The sequence below is a fragment of the Silurus meridionalis genome, chromosome 13 (genome assembly GCF_014805685.1).
Source record: "Silurus meridionalis isolate SWU-2019-XX chromosome 13, ASM1480568v1, whole genome shotgun sequence".
NCBI lineage: Eukaryota > Metazoa > Chordata > Actinopteri > Siluriformes > Siluridae > Silurus > Silurus meridionalis.
The window spans coordinates 20,882,148-20,900,467 of NC_060896.1; positions in this window are offsets into that span (position 1 = coordinate 20,882,148).

The window sequence follows — 18,320 nt, forward strand, 5'->3', positions numbered from 1 at the left end:
AGATAGATAGATAGATAGATAGATAGATAGATAGATCGAGATAAAATAAAATAGATAGATAAAATAAAATAAAATAAAATAAAATAAAATAAAATAAAATAAAATAAAATAAAATAAAACAGGCTTGCCTAAATATCATATATTATTTTTTTATAGGCTTTAGGGCATAGTTCTAAAAGCTATGTTTGTTCCAAAACCTATTACATAATTCTATAATTCTTCTGCTTCTTTTTACCTGGAACTGGAGCTCATTAATAGCTCCAAATACAAGGAAATTTGAGCAGAAAATCTGCAGATCTGAACCTTTTGAGATGTTACTGACTCAAAGCACAAATCCAACTCAACAAGTTGATGACTTTTGTTGAAGAAAATCAATGTTTTTTAATGATCAAGTCTGAACTCAGATCTAAAACTGCTGAATGACTAAAAGATAGTTGTGCACTGTAGATCCCATTACAATTTAATAGATTTGGAGCATTTTACCAAGGAAGAGCGGAATAATCTTGCCAAAATGCACGTTGATAGACCCAAAATGACCTGAGTGCTGCATTACAAGCAAATAGTGCTTTAAGAAAATATTTTTTAGAGTTTTAGTTAATTGCCATATCACATTAAAGGTGAAAAAATGTTTTTACATAATTTCACAAACCATGCAATTTTCAGTATAAAATGTGAAACTTTTTTTTTTCTGGCCACCAACCATTTTACCTTTATTAAAGTAGTTGTGACAAAGCTGTGAATTTGACAATGTATTAATATTTACATTTGTTTTGTAATTATTAACCAGCACCTTCTGCAATTAGCTTTAGACAAGTTATCTTGCAATTACCAGCTGTATGAGCTGTGACTAACAGAGTGGCGGGCCGTGGATTTGGTAACTGGGCCTTCACCACTATCACGTTGCATTATTGAAATCAATACTACACAAAAATGCAATATAACAACATGCGGCATTAAAGAGAGAGAGTTATTTCACATATTGAGGGTGAATACCATTTTACTAAAGCAAGCTCCAAACCTCTACACTACAACTGCAACTGGGCCACCTACATCATCTGGAGCACTTCAGAATTAATCTTTGCCTAATAACATGAAAAAAAAAACATTAATAAAAAGTTAATAAAATACAACCTACTCACCAGAGATGCAGCCTTAAAATTTGCAATGCTCCACAGAGGCTGTAAGCCAGTGGTACCGCTCATATTCACTGGTCTGGAAGTGGCAAACAAACCATTTCCCGGGCTGAGTCAAGATAGCTAGATTCAGAGTTGGCCAACCTCTCCTCACGATGTCTAGCTTTTCTTGAAAATGGATTTTTTTAGAATGTCCGAGACCAAATTAAATTATCTTCCTCCGTCAGCCATTGTGGGGTAAAAAAGTCAAACTCAGATGTAATAATGTGTGCAGAGTGCTACAGACGTGTTTTGCCATTCGAACTTGGCTGTAACAATTTCCCTCTGACCAACCAATCAGAGGATGGAAAAATGCTGATGCTATTCTGGGCCAGCTAGCTTGAAATTTGATTGATTAAAGAAACAGACCAATTGCTGATCATCAGCCAGCATTTTTGATTCTGAAGGCCCTGGGCAGATTAGATTGACATAGCAGCAAATAGAGGCTGAAATCTGATTGGACAAAAAAAAATTATCATCTACATACATGTACTGGAAGCAGTGCAGTTAAGAGAAACGCTACAAGATGAAGAGAATAAACTGTGGGGAATAAATGTATACAATTTCATGAAACAAATATTAGAATTCAGGTTGTAAGTGTAGGTCAGTGCTTCTGATAATGTTAAAAAAAAAAGCCTATGGTCAGGGCCGGTGCTAGCTAAAGGCAGAGCAAGCAATTGCTCAGGGCATCAGGCTTGGATGGGGTCCTCCACAATCCTAACAAACACTACACTAGTTCACTAATCAAGATGGCCAGCATAAGACAAGGCTCTTTATCCATTTGATATAAATAACTGTCACTCACCTGAAGTGGAACCAGGTAATATTAACGTTAACAAAGAAACCACAGCTTGTGATGCAGTTATGTGAGTTGTCATCATATATTTTTTTATTATAAAGTATTACTTAAATAAATAGAGCCTTATTCTGCCAATTCGTGTCAGCACCATTCAAAGATGGATTATTATTTGCAGCCAGCATTCCACCATCAGCTCACCCTTTTCCCTGTCCAAATTATTAAAACATTTCTCAAGGTTGTGTGGTCTTATCAATACAATATTCACAAAAGACCTTAAGAAATAAACTACAAGGCCAGGAAAAAATTCTCCCCATTGTTTATCAGACAAATATAAGCTGCTACTCAATGACTGCAGTACATAAGGGGGGATATCACCATAACTGTCTTTCCTAACACTGCATATCAACACCATCACAACACTGTATAACCGATTCACAAATCAGATTTAGTTAAAACTGGGCTTTCTTCATTTTCTTTTTTTTCTTCAAAAGGTACATTAGATTTTTGCTAAGAAGGACATAACAGAACATGAAGACTGCTTGATTGCCTAGCAACAGGATGCTACTTCTTCTATATTTTAATACACTTGTTGCAAGATATGCAAAGAAAAAAAAAAAACAATCACAGTCGAAAGCACTAAAAATATTCAGACAATTACGACTAATAGTAATTTTTCTCATGTTAGCAGCAATATGAACTATCTGTATTTGTTTAAATGTAAAAATATATATTAAAAACGTTTTATTTATTTGACCATAAATAACATTTGTGACATTGACTTCTATAAAGAATGAGATCAGGTGACAAATTATTTCAATATTTATATTCAAATAATTACATTATATTTAGGAGGGAGGCGTGGCTGGTGGTTCTCTGACATACAGGCAGTCGTCGACTTACGACCTATGCAACTTATGACCATTCGACTTTACGACCACAATCGTTAGCCGCTGCATACGACAGTAAGAAACAAAATGGTGTAGAGATGATACAAATACCATAAAATGAACAAAAAAAATGATGATATATACAGTATAACTGTTATGCGGCAGAAACAGAGGCGGTAGCCAAAGTAACAGCAAACAGTTTTATTCAAACGAAAGGCAGAGCCAAAACAAATACCTGCTGTCACAGGCATAATCCGGTGGTGCACTCCGAGAGCGCGGCCCACAAAGTCCCGAACTAGCAAGAGGCAGTCCGCGAAGATAATCCGAGGCGCGACGCTGAGGCAACAATGGGGAGACATAGCTGAGGAAGAGTGTGCACGGAGACCAACAATGGCAAGATCGGAGTAATCCAGGGTGCGTATTGGGATATGCAGGAGCAAAAGCACAGCCCAACATGAACCTACACATACATACCTGCACAAACAATAACAGACAGCAAGTGTGTGGAGGTGAGGGGCTTAAGTAGGAGATGGGATGTGTAAGTGAATGAGTGTCAGGTGTGTGTTATCAGCATGGCGGCGAGGAAGCTTCTAAACTCCTAAACTCCCAGCAAGCCAGATGGGCTCTATTTCTCACCTGCTTCCAATTGACGATCACATATTGTCCAGGCTCCAAGAATGGAAAAGCGGAAGTCCTGTCCCGGATAAATGGCCCCGACAACCCCACATACCTCGTACCTATCGTTCGCCCAATCTAATCCTCAGCACCATTGTGTGGGATTTGGAGGAGGAGATCCGGACAGTGACTCAGGTAAAACCAGCCCCCGCCAAATGCCCAGAGGGGAAAACGTTCATTCTAGCCGTCAACCCCTGCTGAGTTCGATCCACAAGGCCCCAGGTTCCAGCCACAGGTTCCAGAGGAGACTAACTCCGACGGTAACACCTGCATCAAAGTAGCCGTGGATCGCTTCTCCAAGGTCTGCAGACTGGTCCACCTCTGAGGTCTGCGCACAGCTCTAGAGACCGCAGAAGCACTTTTTTACCACGTGTTCCAGAATTGTGGCCTCTCGAAGAAAATCACAATTCCTCAATTCACAGCCCACATATGGAAGGCATTTTTCTGGCAGTTCGGGGTTACCGTCAGCCTGTCATCCGGATATCACCCACAGACTAACGGCCAGACAGAGCGAAAGATAGAAGGACCTGGGACGCTGTCTCTGATCCTACTGCCACCAGGATCAAACGAGCTGGAACCGGTTCCTCCTGTGGGCCGAATACTGTGCCAGGACTCCACCGGCCTGACCCCATTCCAGTCTGTACTAGGCTTCCAATCCCCACTTTATTCCTGGACAGATGAACCATCTAACGTCCCAGTGGTGGATCACTGGTTCAGAGAAAGCTTGTGTGTATGGGAGTCGGCGCACACCCAGCTCCAAAGAGCCCTCAGGGCTACCAGGAGGTTCACAGATCCACCCGAGATATTGGGAGTCATATATATATATATATATATATATATATATATATATATATATATATATATATATATATATATATATATATATATATATTATATGTAAATATAATAAATAAAAAAAACATATATATATATATATATATGTATATGTGTGTGTTTATTATTATTCATATTACACTGCCAGTGAAACTCTTTTAGATTCCACAGAGCAGACAGCTGAGGTGATTTGGGCATCTTAAAAAAAAGATCCTTGGTTCATTTCTGCAAGAGTTTAACCATGCATCCCTTTATATTGAGACCATGGGGAAGACCCAAGACGCAATGAAGAGATTGTATCTCACACTTGGCTTGTTAATGTATGAGAATCCTCCTGGAGGAACTAGAATTTGTGGCCGGGGATAAAAAGTCTGTACTGATACCTCTATTACCCCTCACAGGACAATGAATGAATGAATCAATAAATAAATGAATAAATTAATGACAATGTGCCCACAGTTGAAAACCATTTTTACAACACCAATCCCAAAAAAATTGGAAAACTGTACCACATTAACTTAATTCCTCAGACTTCATGTTTAGCTACTGTATATACTATATATTGGAAGTCATATACCTTTCTATTCCTGACCTTTCCACTGACAGATCACATTAAGTAAAAGTTTAAATTATTTTGTAAAATTACTTCTTTTTGTGGTACTGAGGTTTGCATTAAACCCACTCAATTCAGGTGATAAAAAAACCAGGCTAATACCCAGAGTTAGGGCAATATCTAAACCTTAGGATTCCCTAAGAGGCAATTTTCTCAGAAAAGTAACTGAACTGTAACTGATTGGCATCTCCACCACCTCATTTTAAAAATCATGGGGTATCCTGGTGGTCTAGAGTGGTCCAGAGTGGTCAAAGGGCCTAAACAACCATATTATACCGTTTTTAGGAACAAACGGTCTATAGGAGCACAATAATAAGCAGAATAACAATGATAATGGTGGGGTGTGATTTACATTTGCGGCTTTTAGCAGACGTGCCAAAGTGCTTTAAATCTCTAGTAATTAATAAATCTACACTGGTATGCCAGATTACAAACTTAATATAAATATAACCCTAGAATTCTACAAACTTGGAAAGTGCTAATTTAAGTGTTTCAGGAAGAGCTAGGTCTTCAGTCGTTGCTTGAAGATAGTCAGGAACTCTGCTGTACGGACATCCAGGGGAAGTTCATTCCACCACCTTGGTGCCAGAACAGAGAAAAGCCTTGAAGTGTACTTACCTCTCATTCTGAGAGAAGGTGGTACCAGTCGAGCAGTGCTGGAGGATCTCAGACAGCGTGGTGCAGTGTGATATGTGATGAGGTCACTGAGGTAAGAAAGGCGCTTGTAGGCCAAAAATTATGATCTATTCATGATCTATGACTATGATTCTATAACTATGACTAAGATATCTGGGCTTACAGTGCTAATGTTTAGCACAGAATTGCAGATTGGAAGATTAGAAAGTTGGAAAATTAACATTTTGACACTGTTATTGTATGAAATTCCTTCTATAACAAAGGACTGAATCAGTGTATACTGCACAGAAATACTGCAATACACCATGCAGTTTCCTGTGGTTAACCAAGGCATAATACAGAACTGATTCATTCCACCTCAGTGTCAAGTTCAATTCCGTGCCCTCAGATTGAAATAGCTGGAAGTCCAGTTGTATCCATCTGTTCGGCCCGCACCACAATCGCCCCAATGCTTTAGACTATTACATGGCACCCTGCTGAGACTTGCTCAAAACCATGAGAAAACTACAGAATGAGTTTCAGCAGTTTAGTTTGCAATGGAAACTGCTAAAACAATCAAACATTTTGCTCTTCAGCATTTATAGTTTATAAACAAAAGCCCTTTAAATGTACAAAAACTTTCTGTACAAAATGTTGTTTTTTTTTTGGTTATTAGTCTAGGACAAAAGACTTCAGGGCAATAAATAGCCGATGAGCATAACATTTACTACAAATGCTTTAAATGAGGAAGTTGACTATAAGGAAGAGCTTTTTCCATTTCACACTTGACTAGTTTTTTTTTTTTTTTTTTTTTTTTGCAGCAAACACTTTCATGTATAGCACATGAAAGAATGCCACTTAATTCTAAACCAAATGACCTAGCAAATTTCTTATGAAAGGGTATAAGTAATCAAACGTGCACTTGCCCCACCCAGCATTGCTTTTCCTTTCATTTGTTTGACTAAAGAGTGGAATAACTATACAGTCTTGCCTGAAAACTCCCTCAGGGTTGTAGACTATGCTTACACAGACTTGAACACAGACTTCATTATTTTCCACCCTCAAAATAATATTATCTCTGCATAATTAGCATAAGAAGGAACCAAAGAATTATTTAGGCTGAAATAACCAGCATTTTTAGCAGGAGAAGGTGATCTCTCATGCCAGCTTTTGAAACCCAGGAAAGTGCTGTAATCTTATAATACTTATTATTGTTTTAAAATGCACCACTGAAAACTCTTGTTGTGACTCTTAGTATTTTCATACAAAATATATTTCTTGCTCTCTCTCGCTTTCTCTCTCTTCAGGGTATTGTTTTACATTTTTTTTTCCTAGCCTGGAAATTAAACAAATCCCAGACAAAGTAGTGATGCTCAGCCCTATCAGCTCTTTTCACAAAAAAAAAAAAAAAAAACACAACAAACAAAAACATCTCATAAGGCATTGTAATTTCAGCACATTGAATGTATTTGGTTTGAGGGAAGGAAAAGGCTTATGCACTCAATTTCCTCCTGAAGTAGCTAGCAGGGAAAAAAAGAATGCATTACTTCATCTGTCAAACATAGTTAGCCACATACAGGCTAAAGGGTAAATGCAAAGGCTAAGTTAATGAGGATGCAAAATAGTTCTGGACTGACAAAATAACTGACATGTGAACTGTAAAAATAATACTAATAATAATAATGAAACCATAAGAGAAGGTCAGAGAATTGTCAATATACCAGTGAATATACTGCTTAAATCTTTATCTTTATTGCAACCCATTACAATTCAAATACTACTATTTCACCAGTGACCTATTGTAGTCCGAGTAGGAAACTATCCCCGTATTTGCACTCCTCAGCTTGAAGCATCCTGTTTTTTTTTATTTATTTATTTATTTATTTTGTGGCTCTTCAGTATTCAGTGTAACGTACTCCTGCTGCTCCATAGAGAAATGTGGCAACACCAATCCTTCAATACCTGTATCCGTGAAAAAAAAAAAAAAAAGAGAGAAAAGCAAAAAAAATCAAACCAAAGGTCAGTGTATGAACAAAGCCAAGTTACATCAATACATTACTGCACCTCAGCACCATAGCCTTCAGAAAGAATCGATGAAATGATTCAATAGCTATGAAGTTACATGCTCCTGTAAAGAACGGCATGCGGCCTTTCTTAATCTAGGGGATTGGAAATTTAAACACGCAACTTCCAAAACAAGAACACTCAAACTTTCAGGTGGTTTCATTAAGTCCGGCACAAAGTGAAATGCTTTATATCATGAGAATACATCTTCAGCATTTTCATACGCAGCTCTAATTTGCTGTCGGCACTTTATGGTACATTGTCACAATGCAATGGGATCTTCTGGTCTGCCTGAGCTACTAATTGAAACTGATAACCAAGGCTGCTCACAGCAAAAATACACTCTGTCATTATATTTAGTCAATTTACACAACACAAACTACAGAAAAAAATCTCCCATAGTCATAGACATCTAAAAAAGATAAAGTTTTGGAGAATAATATGCTTTCCAATCAAAGCACTTAACAAGCCAAATTATTTGTCTTTTCTTTAGTCTTATATAAACATAATCTCTGTGTAAAAAGAATTTCTACAATAAGAGTTTTTCCCACATACACAGTTCTTGAAAAGTCACAGAAGAACCTCATCATGCTCATCCTAATGGCCTTACATCTTCTTCTGTGTATCTCAGAGTCAGTGTATATCAATTTTCAAAGACATTCAATCTTGTCACCATGCAATAAGGCCATTTTTTGTCTAGCAACACATTTCAGGTTGAGTTGTGCTGGAGCTGTTCTTTTGCCAGTTCATATCATCAGACCAAATCTAGGTTACTGGAAAGCAATGTTTTTTCTTGCCACAATGCATCTGTTAAGGAACTAAAGACTGAAACATCTCATGACATATACCAGAAAATAGGGAGCTTTTTCTTCATCAGGCATAGTGGATGTTCTATCTACAGAAACCAAAATGGATAAAAGTATCTGGCATGTCTAAGAAGAAGTTTCCATTCAGAGTGAAGAGAATTGATATAACGATAATCGTTTACTATCAAGGTGTCGCAGAATAAGAATAATCAATCCGTTATGGACCAACAGTGTGTAAGCAAGTCAACACCTTATTGACAGATGCTTCAATTGTGCAATCAAAAAGTTGTACAAAGGTAAAGAATTCATTTCAAGCATTAATCTTTACATCGTGTGCTACTTTGCAGAACAGCAGAGTAAAACAGTCCATGGCTGCCAACAGACATAGTGAGAACATAGAACACAATCGATTCTGCACCATCACTTACACCAAAGTGAGACATGAATTGTACTGTAGGATACCTCAAAAACTGCATTGTTTTTCACACCCAATTTCAGTGCCAGTCTCTGTCAAACAATCCTGCATTGCCTTTAGAATCATCACTGCCTGGCAATGACAAGAACTTCAGGGCTCCCAATCTGTAGTTAATGGAAACTACTAGTACATGTCCTGAATTGTTGAGGACACATCCAATGTACATTATTGAATAAGTTCAGCATCCATGATTAAAATTAAGTGTTGCTCAGGATCGTGCAATCTAGCAAACTGTGCAATCAAGCAAATATTTAGGTAAAAAAACAGTCCTCACTCAATTTAGTTTTGAAATTGCTTGTGTCTGTGAATTTTGGAATATTTAATCCATGGCTTTAAGGCAGGATTGGGGCAAGTGGGGCATCTAATCTTTTCCACCTGTGCATGCAATATCTGTCTCTATATGAAAATGGTTAAAACTGGGCGTTTGGTTTTAAAAAATAGCTTAAACATTTTCAGCAGAAACCCATAGTTGCCTAACATGAGTAGCCGCTTTACATCATATCAGATAGCTTGATACATAAACTGAAATAATAAACATGTGCACAGACTTGTTTTGTCTCCTCTAATATAGGTCATTTCAATATACATTACACAACAGCTACAACAAAACAACTGGGACAGGCTGTGAGACACAGACAGCCAGGAAGTTATTAACGACACCTTGGGTACAGCATGGGTACAAAGAGTCCAGATGGAGAAGAAGAATGCAAAGACGATCCAAATGGTCTCATTGACTCATTCAGCATGAGACAGCCGAGCCACCCCTTCTATCTCCCTCCTCATCCCAATTACTCAGGCAGCAGAGAGAAAAAATCAATTTCTAAAATTAGAAGCTCTGATTGCTTGTGGTGATAGTAGGCAAATCCAGCTTGATTAATACAGGCTGCCAGGGCCAGACATATCATCCCAGAAGTCTGGTACTTCAATGCTACTGGAAAAAGACCCAGTTTATATAAATTGGTGATATATATTTTTTATATTTTTGTGAATGTTGCAGTAGGATGGCATCAGTTGGGTGAATGCAGTTTCCAAGAAAATAAGTCCTAAAAACTTGTAGGGAAATACTAAAATTGGTTTTAGAAATGTTGTGTATATGAATTTATATATATATATATATATATATATATATATATATATATATATATATATATATATATATATATATATATATATATATATATATATATATATACTGTAAATATAGTGTATATGAATGTATATATATATTATACTGTAAATATATTTATTATACATTATATATTCACAACAAATTGAAAGATCCACAATCTGAGGTGATTGTCAAATTTGTTTTTGGGGGGGGATCTATTAAAATTAAAAAAAAAAAAAATTCAAATAGCAAGGCCACTTGTACACTGATTGGGTTAACAGTCTTTACTCACCTCAGCTTTTTACTTTACACAAGAGAATTAGCGGTGGCAGGTTTTGCTTCAGGCATTCTCTGCTAAACCACTACAAGGTCACAGAAGGACTAAGGTTCATTTATCGTCATCTTAAGTGTGACAAACCCAACATGTGCAAGGGGACCACCATTTCAGCAATTTAATGTGTGACAGATAGAAACCCGAAGCAGAAACAGTTCAGGAAAGAGAGAGTCATCGGCATTATAGCACACAAGGGAATATTACAAGCGCTGTTTTCAAGTTGTGTAGTTATATACATCAGATTAGATGCAATTTATCTAAACATTACCACACAGTACAATATAATAAAATTTTAAAATGGTGTGTTGTTGCTGTCAGGCTGTATAGTGAAAAAACATGACTCCTGGCACAAATTTGAACATCTATGATTAGGTTACTTGAACTAGGTTCCTGGGAATGGCCTAATACAGTGTCAGCATATCCCAAAGTGCTCTTAACAGATTTGTTACACTTACATATGCATATCCAGAGACAGATAAGGGAAAAAGTTGAGATTTTTTTTTCAATGACCCTCCCCCATTTTCTTTCCTTGTTTTCACACTTTCACCACTCTCATTTCACATCATTACCAAATCATATTATAAGCGCTGTACTCTAGAAGACAAAGTTGTTGTGGTTTTTTATTTTTTTATTTGAAGCTTCTGTTGCTTTTCTGAGCTCACGATGTTCTTCCTTTTATATGATTTTAATGTTAAAATTTTAATAAAAGAATGTCTGCATTCAAACATTTATCTGGCTTTAATGAGCCATCAGACAACAACAAAGAGATATATACATATATAGTACTGTCCAAAAGTTTAAAAGTTTTGAAAAAAAGGTAAGTTATTGTGTAATTATTTCAAAAATAAGTGTAATGATTTATTAAAAATAAATAAATAAATAATAATAATAATAATAATAATAATAATAATAATAATAATAATAATAATAATAATAAAATCATGCAATTAAATCCAAATGAAATCAATATTTGGTGTAACCACCCTTTGGATTACAATTCTTACTTCTGCACACTTGGATTTTGTAGGATCAGAGTCAGGTCTATGATAAATCCATTATACCCAACAGGTGCTATGATCATCACTTTCATATGTAGGTTGAACACAGCCATTACCTGGAACAGAAACAGTTGGAAGACAGTTTTATGTCACAGGTCATACACCATGCCAAGACACAAGCACAGCAACAAGACACAAGGTAGTTCTACTGCAACAGCTAGGTTTCTCCTAGGCAAAGATTTCAAAGCAGACTGGGGTTTCAAAATGTGCTCTTAAGCTATTTTAAAAAGAAAAACGGGCAATTTTAAAGAGAGAAGTCACAGTGGTTGGTAAAACTTAATGCAGCAGATGAAAGTCACATGTCAGTGTCAGTAGATGTCCAACAGTGCCATCTGAAAGAAACTGACAAAACCAGTGGGACCCTGGTACTGTCTAGAGAAGTCTTGCCAGAAGTGAACTTCATTGGAGGATTGCAGCCAAAAAGCCATAACTCCAACACGGAAACAAGGCTAAGAGTCTCAACTATGCCCAGATAGGAACTGTGGTGCAGACAAATGGCAGCAGGTTCTCTGGACTGAGGGTCAAAATCTGAAATATTTGTTTGTCTGTGGTAAAAATTAATTTGTTTGCTAAAGGCCCCGTAAAGCGGTACAATAATGAGTGTCTGCCATCTGTCTCTGTCATCTCTCTTCACAGACACATAAATAAAACAACCTGAATCTCAGTGAATACCTGCCTCACAGACATAATAAAGATATGTAGAGAAAGCCTGAAATGTCTACTTTGAAATAAACCAATTTACACGGAAAACAAATATTCTCTGAATATGTCATCCATAAGAAAGTTGGAAGAGGTACAGTTTCTCTGGTATCACCTTATTATGTGGCAACATAGCAGAAATTTAGTCTGGTGTCCTGATGATTTACGTAATTTAAAACTAAAAAATAATATTTTGTTATCATGCTCTATGTTGAAAATGGTTTTACTAATAATAAACATACATTTGCATAAAGTATCCATATTGTCCATGCCCATGTTGATTAGATAATTAAAAACTTGGTACACATTAATGTAAGGCATGTTTATCACAGATAGAAATGTTGCGATTAATCACGAGTTCATGAGAAGTATGCGATTAATCATAAATATATATATATATATATATATATATATATATATATATATATATATATATATACACAATATATATTTTGTGTCTGCACAACAGGATTAGGGCAGTTTAAGCCATTTTCCTGACAGATCCTCTCATCAGATTGGATGGGGAATGTCTATGAGTTGCCTTTTTTAAAGTGGTCCAAAGGTCCATAAGGCCACTTATGGACATGCAGAGACTTCTCCTAGAGATGCTCTTTGACTGCTTTAGTTGTATCCTTCAAAAATAAAAAAAAAAAGAAGTTGAACTTCTGACCCGGCTGAGGTTGTGTGCACACTAAACCTATCTTGGTAATTGGTTAAATTGATGCTTTGCTTTATCACAAGCGGTCTCACCAAATCTGAGTAGTACACGCAAAGCATGTTTCTCAAACTAAAGTGCTTGACTGTAGGGATGATATTAGCAGTTCCTAATGTCCGTCAGAAGTACCACTTGGAGTTAGCCAGCAAACTTTTTAACACACTGTCAGAGTCCTTTAATTGCCTGCCATTTTGTCAATATACAGTAGTTATTGGTCACCTCCCTAAACATGTTCTTCTAATGTGGTTGCTAAGTCAGATCTAAGACCAAGTCCATGTCCAAATTTTATGAACTATGATTGAAGACTGTATGGTCCTTGGAATATTGAAAACTTTAGAAATAAATTTTGTACCCTTTTCCAAATCGATTTAAAGTATGTCTATAAAAAGAAAAATGTGGTCACAGACACCTACAAAGTTTATTGGTCTTCATGTCTTGGTTTTCAGATTGACATTTTGTGAAAAGGACAACCAAACACAGCGGTGATCTCCAACATCACAGATAAACTCATCAGGTTTTAGAGACACGGAAATCAAACCAAATAGGGAGATCTCAATCCTGCGTACCATAGCAAAGAGTTTGGGGGAAAAAAAAAAACATATATATGTGTGTAGGAAAGGAAGTAGTGTGTAGGAAGTAGTGTCAAATCACCTTTGCTTGAAATTTTACTGCACTTTTACTTTATCTCTCATATGACCTTCTTTTGATAGTTATTTAGGCCCATTCTTACAAGATCATCTCAACATCACAAAAAAATCCAATAGCTTCACTTTCGCCTACATGTTAAAATTATAAAACTGTGAAATTGTTTTTCCACTGTCGAGCTGGTGTGCAGATTAGCTAGATAAAAACTCTCAGAGGCAAGCTTTAAGTTTTCTTAAGATATGGCATATTATACCTTTTGCAAATAACACTAATTTTTAACCAATTAAATAGCATATGCTTGCTTGTAATGTGATCAGTTAAAATACTATAATACTATAGTGAGACCCATGAAAATTCAGTCCCATTCTTTAAAGCACAAACTAATTATTTGTTTTTTTACTGTATTATGGAATCAATCTATGAAAAATACACTATATGGGCAAAACCTTGTGGACACCTGACCATTAGATGCTTTTTTGAACACACATTTCTAACGTTTAGTCCCAGTTTGCTGTTAAAATAACATCCATTATTCTGAAAGATGTGACATTTTATAGTTTGGCTCTGGAGATTTGTGCCCATTTAGCTATAAAGGTCTTAGTTAAGTTAGGTACTGATGAGGAAGCCTAGGGTGCAGTCAGCGTTCCAATTCATAACAAAGGTGTTCTGTAGGGATGAAGTCAGAGCTCTAGAGCAGGCCACTGAAGATCTTTCACTCCAACCTATGTTTTCTTTGTGCACAAGGACATTGTCATGCTGTGACAGGTTTGGGTCTCCTACTTAAAGTGAAGAGAACACTCAATGCTACTACATTAAAAGACATCCCAAAGAATTGCCCCAAATTTTTTGGTAACAGCTTGGAAAGAACCACCTATGACTGGAAAGGACAGGTATTACAATACTTTTGTCTGCATAGTGTAGCTCATATAATTTTAATTCATATTAGAAATATGAATAGTGCTTTCAGAAATTGTTGCAGCCTGATACCACAGTCATTTAAATCTTTTTTTTTCCTCACTAATCTTCACTCAGTACCCCATAATGTCGAAAAATCGAATTCTAGAAATGTCTGCAAATGTTTTAAAATACAAAAACAAAAACATCACATGTACATTAGTATTCAGACCTTTTGCAACAACACTTGAAATTTAACTCAGGTGCCTTCCAATTCTCTTGATCATTGCAGAGATGCTTCTACACCTTTATTAGACTCTATCTGTGGAAAAGTTTACTGATTGCACACGATTTGGAAAGACACACACTTCTTTATAGAAGGCCTTACAGCTGACAATGCATATCAAAGCAAAAACCAAGCCATGAGGAAAAAGAAACTGCCTTGTTGCAAGGCACAGATCCGGGGAATTGCTGCTGCACTGACGATCCCCAAGAGCACAGTGGCATATAGCATATGCCACATATAGCTCTTAAAGGAACTGAGATGGGTTGATTTGATTGGGTATTATAGCAACATGCTCAATTACACTTCTTTATAATGTATTCTCTTAAACCCGAACCCTTTTTACATTGGCATCACTATAGCATGGTGCCACCTGCATTCATGTTCATACAAAGTACTTTTCTTCTGCCTTGTTTTTGCAGGTGCCTCCGGTCTTGAAAATAGAGCCCTACATCTTTTCATAGTGCACAATTGTACTTAATCACTATGTCGTCTTATGACAGAATGTCAATCTTTACATAGAAAGTATGTGGTATTAAAAAAGTATAGCAGGTGGTTTCATGAGAATAAAACTGAGGCTTTTCATAATGCACAATTGTACATGAGAGCTGGGCAGTTCCACTGAATGGCTGAATGTCAATCTTTAAAGAAAACCTTCTGTGAAATTTACATTCCATTTACTGTACATTTATGTAGCTACCAGATGTTTTTTTTTTTATAATAAAAGTTAATTGCAGTTGAGACAGAATAAGCGCAATTACAAGTTTCAGTTACAATTAAACATTCAACACTTTTAAATGGTGGTTCAACACCTGGCTTGGGATTTGAATTAAAACATCTGGTCAGTAGCATGAAGAGAAAACTTGACAGCACTGACATCCATTTCAAACAAACTACTGTATGCCTGCGATGCTGTATTTTGTTCTAAAGATTTCTGTAAACAATTCATAAAATCTTGTACAACCAATTCATAACGTGTCTAATTCTATGTATTTTAAAAAGAATCTGCTTCCCTTTTCAATCCATATCATTTCAGTGTGGGTGAGCAACCTCTAAAGAACCACCTACACATATCCATCATCCACAGAACAAAAAGTACTAGCATTCTCCATCACAACAAAACCATCATCAATACTGCAGTCTACTAATACTCCATGCATGTGTCCTTCACAATCCAGACTATTCTAGAGAACAAATCAGTGTAAATCTTGGAGCAAAACCCAATGCAGACCTACAATCAGATTTTTTGGCTCTGTTGCAGTATTTACTGTTTATCTAACACATTCAGATTTCATATAATAGCATAAATATTTGAATGGACATGCATGTCTACTTTTTTATGAAAACAATACAGTCATTAGCTTTACAGCTTTAACATTTTATTAAACAATTTACTAGTGAAATGCAAACTCATAAAAGGGCTTGAAAGTGACTAAGAAATTACGTAGTCATGCACAGTTTACAGTCTGCACTACTCATTATTCAACTTATTATTCAGCTGTCATGTAAGGTAGGACATGCATACACAAGTAATATAACGCTCGCTGCAATTTAAAAACCAGACTGAGCCATTAGGGATTCAATGCGCTACTGGGGCACCTGTTTACCCTGACTAAAATAGCGGCATTTGTATTCAGAGAGAGTGCAGAGATGATTCAAATGTCTTCAAAGGCCAGCCCAGAAACTTGCCTTCTTGATGATCTTTGAGCCCAGCAGCGAGGATGAAATAATGTGGCTGTGTGTGAAGTCAGAGTGACACACTCGAGGAGAGAGAAAGAAAGAGAGAGAGAGAGAGAAAAACGATGGTCAGAGTGCACCGAAGCTCATCAGCATGGTGACTACGGTGCTATCAGAACAAATGAGTTTCTTCTAACAAAACTATCTGTCCCTGTTTCACGGAGAACAAACATCCCCTGCCAAGGTTAATGCAAGCCCAGGGAGAGAGAGGCCGAAAGAGACACAGAGAGCGTACAGGAGAGAGAGAAATGAACTCTGATTATACCAGCATGACCTTGCAAAGCACCCTGTTTCATACCGGGACGCACACTGTGTCTGTGCCAACAGTCACAGCTGCTGCCAGTGTGCCAACAAACTCTGGCAACACCCTGGATCTGGCAGCAGCACTGCTTGAGTCACACTAATACACCATGAAAATAACCCTGTTCTTAGTACAGAAGAGACTTGTTCACAAGAATGAATAAATGAGAATGTTGAAACCTGCTCAGTGCATAAGAGCTCTAGATTAAAGGCAGATTTCCCAATTTCAGGCCTTCAGCACACCAGCATTGCACATTTTCATGCTTTTGCTGCTGTAACACTTTAACTGATCAACTAGCCATCAAGACAATCCTGCTTTGAATTGGGTATTATAAAAAATAATAGGCGTGCAATTCATGACTGCTTAAAATTTGGAGAAACTACTACAGTCAAAGCAGATCACATATACTATGTTCATGGAAGAATGGAGCTTGCTTGATCTAGCTTTAAATCAAATTACACCAATAAAGAAGAATGTTTGGGAATTTAAAGCATACTTATGAACACAGTGACCTGCCTGCTATATCAAACTATCATGTCAGACATTCATGTAAATAAATCAATAGATCTAGAACATATAAAGAATAGATCAAGCATCATAAAAATTAGGATAAAAATTAAGGAAAAAATTACATAGGCACTAAACTTATAGGCACTAACATATACTACATTCCCAAAGGTTTTCCCACACCTGGTCATTCAGTGCATCCTTAAAATTTTACAAACAATACCTCATAATGAAAACATTAAAAGAAATTAGATTGAAATATTTTAAAATTTATTAAAAATAAAAACAAACAGAAAAAAAAATCACATGTACATAAGTATTCACAGCCTTTTAATTGAGCTCAGGTGCATCCTTGATTGAAGTTGATTGGAGTCCACTTGTGGTAAATTCAGTTGATTTGACACGATTGGCACTTTATATCTATATAAGGGGAACAAACTCACTGATTCCACGCTGGAAGAATAAGTTCAGTGACCTTCCACTCTTCTCTGCTTGGTGTCTCTCTCTTATGGAGGCTGTTGTCTTCATTCTCTTTATTGCTGTTGCTGGACTGGAACAGAGCGCAATGATTAGTCTCATCAGCTACAGTTGTACTCTTACGGCTTGTTCCGTCCAGCTCCACCCTTCACTCGCAAACCACTGACACGATAAGGTCCAACTGTTAACAGTGCATGTCAGAGCACAAACCAGTCATGAAGTACAAGGAACTGTCTGTAGACCTCTGAGACAGGATTGTATCGAGGCACAGATCTGGGTAAGGGTACAGAAAATTTTTGCAGCATTGAAGGTCCCAATGGGACTTCTGTAAATAGAAGAAGTTTGGAATCACCAGGACTCTTTCTAGCCAAACTGAGCAATCGGGGAAGAAGGGCCCTAGTCAGGGAGGTAGCCAATAACCCAATGATCACTCTGAAATAGCTCCAGTGTTTCTCTGTGGAAAGAGGAGAACCTTACAGCCATTTTTGCAGCGCTCTGCCAATCCTCAATAAAAGAGACATGACAGCCCACCTGGAGTTTGCCAAAAGGCACCTAAAGGACTCTTAGGCCATGAAAAACTAAAATTGAACTCTTTTGCCTGAATGCGTTATACGTCATATCT